Raw genomic sequence first — 5,759 nt, forward strand, 5'->3', positions numbered from 1 at the left:
CCTCCCCTGGTTTCCCTGTCTGGGACACCCCTCGCTCAGAGGTCACCCGACCCCCCCGCACCTTCCCCGGCAAGTGGGGGGCAGCTGCATTCCCTGGACATAGCAGAGACCCCCCTGGAGAAAGTCTGCAGGGCAGACAGAGCCTGGGACCCGCATCCCCCCAGCCTGAGCTGCTGCTCAGGGCAAACTGCCCCGGGCCCAGAGCCACCCCCCGGAGAGACCAGCCCAAATAGTTCCCCGAAATGGCGCCAGCAGCCCTGGGGTTTGGGAAGCCAAATGCTGGGGTCTGGGCATGGCTGTCTGCCGGGTGGGAGCGGGACTCCTGGGGTCTCCCCCGGCTCTGGGAGGGGAGTGGGGGCCAGTGGTTAGAGCAGGGGGCTGGGAGCCAGGATTCCTGGGGGCTTTCCCTGCCTCTGGGTGTGGGGGGCAGTGACCACACGGGGGTGGCAGGTCTCCAGAACGGGCACAGACAGGACCATGGGGCCCCTGCCCACACACTAAATGCGCCGGGCGGTGGGTGAGTGGGGGGAGCCCCAGCAGGGTGTTAATTGCTTGGGCATTAGTGGCTGGGACCAGCTCCTGTGCCTGGCGAGGGCACTGCTGGGGGGAGGGGCGTGGGGAGCCAGTGGCTGGGAGTGGGGAGGTCCAGCCCTGCCCTCTAACTTTCTCCCCCAATCAGTGTTCAATGGCTGCTTGGGGGCGGGGCCCGGTGGAAGCAGGGGGCGGGTCCGTGTGCGCCGAACAGCTGGTCTTGGGATTCCAGGCTCTACCGGGTTCCCTTCGGGGCCTGTTCTGAGACCAGGTCTGTAGCCCAGGCGGTGCAGGGGGTGATGTCGGGGGCAGGGTGGGAAGGGGGGGAAGGACGCGGGGGCTTGGTGTTGGTGGCTCTGACCCCCCCGTCTCCCTTCAGCCAAACGCAAGGCCGAGGCAGAGCTCCTGTGCAGGCAGCATAGAGCCGGGGAGATCAGCTGGTCACCTGAAGACATGGAGCTGTTCCTGGGTGCACTGGAGAACGCAGGTGAGAGCAGAGCCACGGGATGTAGCTGGACCAGGGACATGGCCCTTTCCGGCTGAACTGCACCCTCTGCCCCCCCTCCACCAGACGGAGCAGAGCGCTTGGAGGCGGGGTGATGGCGGCTCAGGCAAAATGGCGCCTGCTGCAGCTGCCTGGCACCTCCCCTCCCCCCCGGCCCCTCCGCGCTTGCTGGTGCAGTCCCAGCAGGGGATGCACAGGACCTGGGGTCTGTCAGCAGCCCCCACACCTGAGCTGCCGCACGGGGCAAAGTGTCCCAGGCCCAGAGTTGCCCCCAAGGGGGACCAGACCAAATAGTTCCCAGGAATGGTGCAAACAGCCGTGGGGATTGGGAAGCAACACACTGGGCTCAGGACATGGCTGCCTGCCGGGTTGGGAGCGGGACTCCTGCGGACTAGTGGTTAGAGCAGGGGGGCTGGGAAGCAGGATTCATGGGGTCTTTCCCTGCCGCTGGGTGAGGGGAGCAGTGACCACGGGGTGGGGGACAGGTTTCCGGCCCGGGATCAGCAGGGCACAGACAGGACCACAGGGCCCGTCCCACTGAGTGACACTGAGTGGGGGGTTGGTCAGTAACACCCTGCAGGCTGCTCCCTCGGCTGCTCCGAGTCTGTCACTGAAAGGGGCTGAAGGTGGTGGGGGGGCCCGGTCCAGCCCTGCCCTCAAACTTTCTCCCCCAATCAGCATTCATGGGCTTCCCGGCTGCCAGCTGTGAGCGTCTGGTGCTGGCAGCCACATGGCCCTGGTGGTACAAGGGGCTTCTTGCCTACAAGGGCGCCCTGCTGACCCAGTTTCTCAGATCCAGTTTTTCATCTCGTGAAATCCCCAGGGTCTGTTCTGCAGAACTTATCCCATCGGTCCCCGGCCTGTAGCAATGCTTGGGAATCTTACTCCCCATGGGCTGGACTCTGCACTTGTTTCACCTCATCAGATTTCTTGTGGCCCAATCCTCTAATCTGTCCAGGTCACTCTGGACTCTATCCCTGCCCTCCAGCAGATCTACCTCTCCCCAGATTAGTGTCACTCCGCTAGAAACCGACTCCCAAGCTGACATCGAGCCGTTGATCACTACCCGCTGGGCCCGACAGTGTAGGCAGCTTTCTATCCATTTTACCGTCCATTTATCCAAACCACATTCCCTTAACTTCCTGGCAAGTATATTTCGGGAGACCGTATAAAAAACCTTGCTAATGTCAAGGTATATCACATCCGCTGACTTTCCCATGTCCACAGAGCCAGGTACCTCATCATAGAAGCTAATCAGATTGATCAGGCAGGACTTGCCCTTGGTGAATCCATGCTGACTATTCCTAATCACTTTCCCCCTTCCAAGTGCCTCAAAATGGATTCCTTGAGGATCCCTTGCATGAGTTTTCCTGGGACTGAGGTGAGGCTGACCGGTCTGTAGTTCCCTGCATTGTCCTTCTTCCCTTTTGTAAAGATCCAGTCATCCAGGATCTCTCCCAATCTCCACCACTTTTCACAGATAACAGCCAAAGGCTCCGCCATGACATTTTCCAACTCCTTCAGTACCCTCGGATGCATTAAATCTGGGCCCACGGATTTCTGTATGTTTAGCTTTTCTAAATAGTTTCTAACTTGTTCTTTCCCCACCAAGGGCCATCCACCTCCTTCCCATACTGCTTAGCCTAGTGCATTTATCTGGGAGCTGACCTTGTCTGAGAAGACAGAGGCAAAGGAAGCCTTGAGTACTTCTGCTTTCCTCACATCATCTGTCACTAGGTTTCCTCCCTCATCCAGGAAGGGCCCATCCCCTCTCTGATCCCCCTCTTCTTGCTGACATGCCTGTCGAAACCTTTCTTGTTCCCCTTCACATCCCTTGCTAGCTGCACTTCCAATTGTGCTTTCGCCTTCCTGATACGCCCCTGCATTCTCGACACAGGGATCTGCAAACTCTTCCAGCAGAAGCCCAAAGTGGACAGTGACCCAAAGACAGGGGTTAAGCTCCTCAGCCAGAGTGCAGGTGAGTGCGGGGCCTTCGAGCGGGGGGTCTGAATGGGGCACCGGCTGTGCAGGGGGGCTACATGAAGGGCTAGCAGAGGCTCAAAGGGACCCCCAGTGGGTGGGGTGGAGGGGTGTGGTGGTGTGAATGTGGAACCGGACCGAGGGCGCGGTGCCCATGGGGGAGGTTGTGAGGGGCTCAGAGAGGCTGGGAGAGGGGATGTGAGGTGCCTGGTCTTAGCCCTCCAAGAGAGCAAGTTTTCTCAAACTTTGGCACCGTGTCCAAGGGCTACGTTTGGGAAACACGCGTCCCTTCCCACCGAGCTCTGCAGTCGGTTCAGGGCCTGAGCCCGCAGCAACGTCCCCAGCACTGGCCCAGGACTCCCTGGGGAGAAGTTGTAGACTCAGGGGAGACACCCCGGCATTTCCTCTCCCTCACGGGGTCCTTCTTGGCCGGAGGCGTTTGCACATCCGCGTGGTTTAGCCAGGCTAGGGCCGAGTTCACGTGCCAGGGGCTGAATTCCTGCTCCTGGCCCAATTCCTGCTCACTTGGGTTCAGGCCTCAGGCCTCACCCCAGTCCCCTGCTTCAGGCTCTTTCTCCTCTCCCTGCTGTGCCCATTCGTAGGGGTCAGAGCGGGGAGCCAGGCCGAGCCCCATGGACAGGACTCCCCAAGGCAGAATGGCTGGACAGGCTTTGCTGTCTGTTCCATGGCCCCTGGGACCTGCCCCCGGCTTCCCGCACTCTGGGGATGGTGCTGACCACGTCTCCGTTTGCACCTGGCCCCTGAAATGTTGCGGGGTGGGACTCCCTAAACTCCCTTACAGCTCCGCTCACTCCACGTATTCCCTCCTCATCTCCCCTCCCTATGAGCTCTTGGTCTGGGGCTGCTCAGGCGCCCCACTCCCCAGCCGGTCAGCTGAGCTCCCTGCCATTGTGGGTGCTCTGAGCCTCTGGGAGGAGCTCACTAAACAGCTGTGCAGCCACGCAGCTTCCAGGGCACTTAGCTGTCACCTCCCTTGGGATGGGCCGTGGGCATGGAATGAAGCTAGGTCCTGTCCCGGGAGTCTCCACGCTCACTGCTCTGCCTTGTCTCCCTCCACAGGGAAGTAGCGATATCACCGCAGACAAGTCGCGGGTGAGTGCTGAGTCGTTCCCCTGTCCCTGTGCTGCTCACTGTGCCCCCTGGGGCTCAGCAGTCTGCCCCCCACCCCTTCCGTCAGGTGCATCTGGCCAGCTGTGGCTCTGGAGGTGTCTAGCCTGGCTCCTGGCCTAGTGGCTGGGGGTTGGTGGGACATGCCCGACACTGACGGGGGTGTGGAGGGGGGAAGCAGGAGCTTCAGCCCCACTGATTAACTGGGGTTTGAGCTCCTGAGTTCCCAAGGTGCTTCTGAAAGCCCCATCCCCGTGTGCCCAGTCTTGGGGCAGTGCAGGGTCTTAGCCCAGGTAGAAGGTATCTGCCCCATGTGTAACTCTGCCGACTCCCGCCAGCTCCCAGCGTCGCCCCACACCGCAGGGCTAAGTGCATCCACTCACCTAGGACAGCCTTACACCCACCCTGAAGCAGGGGGATGCTGGCACGAGGGACTGGGGGGTCATTGCCAGAGACTCTAACGCCAACTTGCCCTTCGCCCACCAGGCAGTAACCAGGGTGCAACCCCAGCACTCAGGGGAAGTGAGGGGGGAACGGAGGGGGGGAGACACAGGAAGAGCCCGGGTCCCTTTCCAGAGTCCCCCAGGCCCTGCCCCTCTGACCTGCCGGCTGGGGAGCCACCCCCTGGTCGCCCACAAAGACGGGTCCCAAGCAGGGTGGCTGCTGCACGGGGGTGGGTGACCGGCTTGCGGGGTCCGTTCCCCTCCACGTGGGCCCCGGTCAGAGCCCCCCCTCCCCTGAGCACCCGTGAGCCGTACAGTGTGACCGGCCCTGCCCGCCTTACCCTGCCTCTCCCTGCCCAGTTCCTAATGTCTGACGGAGCCGTGGGCCCTGCAGCCGCGGAGGGTCCCGACTGAATCTCCTGCCGGGCTCTGGACTCTCCCTCGCTCCAGCCTGCTCAGCGCCAAAGCTCCGCGCTCGCCTTTGTAACCCAGCCCTGGCCCGGGGCGGGTCCCTCCATGGGGACATCACTGGGGGACTTTTCTAGCTGGTCGCTCTGCTTGCAACAGGAGTGTTGTGGTGCTGACAGTGGTGCACTGGGCAGCCGTACCCTTGGGACATCCACTGGTGGCGGTGTGGGCTGGGGGTGACCCCTACTGGCCGGTGTCGGTAGCACGGCCCAGCAGGACGGCTGCCTACGGTCACCTTCCTAGGCCAAGACCCAACCTGTCCGACCGGTGGAGGGCAGGGAGGGGACAAAGGAGGGAGGTTTTGGGGGGAAGGGGCAGTAGCTGGCTTGGAAACATGAAGGGAACAACGGAAGCTGAGGGCGAGGGTCCAGGGACGATTGACCCCCCACCCCAAGGGGTCTGAGGCTGCCTGGCCCTGACTCCTGTAGCCACATCACGTCTGTGCTGGGCTGTACCCTGGAGAAGCAATAAGCCCCCCTGTTCTACTGGCTGGAGGAGCCGGTTCCCACTGCTACGGGGGGCAGAATCGGGAACCCCCACACGCCGTCACCATAATAAATGTTCTTTCTCGTTTCTTTGTATTAACCGGGCATCGGTTAATTGTTGTGTCCTGGTTTTTTCCTTAGGGGGGAGATTTCCCAAGTGCTCTCCCCCAGGTTTTTTTTCTCATCACTTGGGTGGTGGCAGCGGATTTTGTCCCCCGA

At 61.6% G+C, this 5,759-nt stretch overlaps 1 long non-coding RNA gene across 1 annotated transcript; it reads left to right on the plus strand.

Annotated features, from left to right (window-relative positions):
- Positions 1–394: 394 nt before the first annotated feature.
- On the plus strand, positions 395–5,549 carry LOC149521375 (uncharacterized). Its single transcript, XR_016348014.1, has 3 exons — positions 395–1,018; positions 2,934–3,014; positions 4,097–5,549. It is a non-coding gene; the product is annotated as an uncharacterized LOC149521375 (long non-coding RNA).
- Positions 5,550–5,759: the final 210 nt, after the last annotated feature.

This window comes from Pelodiscus sinensis, chromosome 28 (assembly GCF_052426305.1).
Source record: "Pelodiscus sinensis isolate ZL-2025 chromosome 28, ASM5242630v1, whole genome shotgun sequence".
Lineage (NCBI taxonomy): Eukaryota > Metazoa > Chordata > Testudines > Trionychidae > Pelodiscus > Pelodiscus sinensis.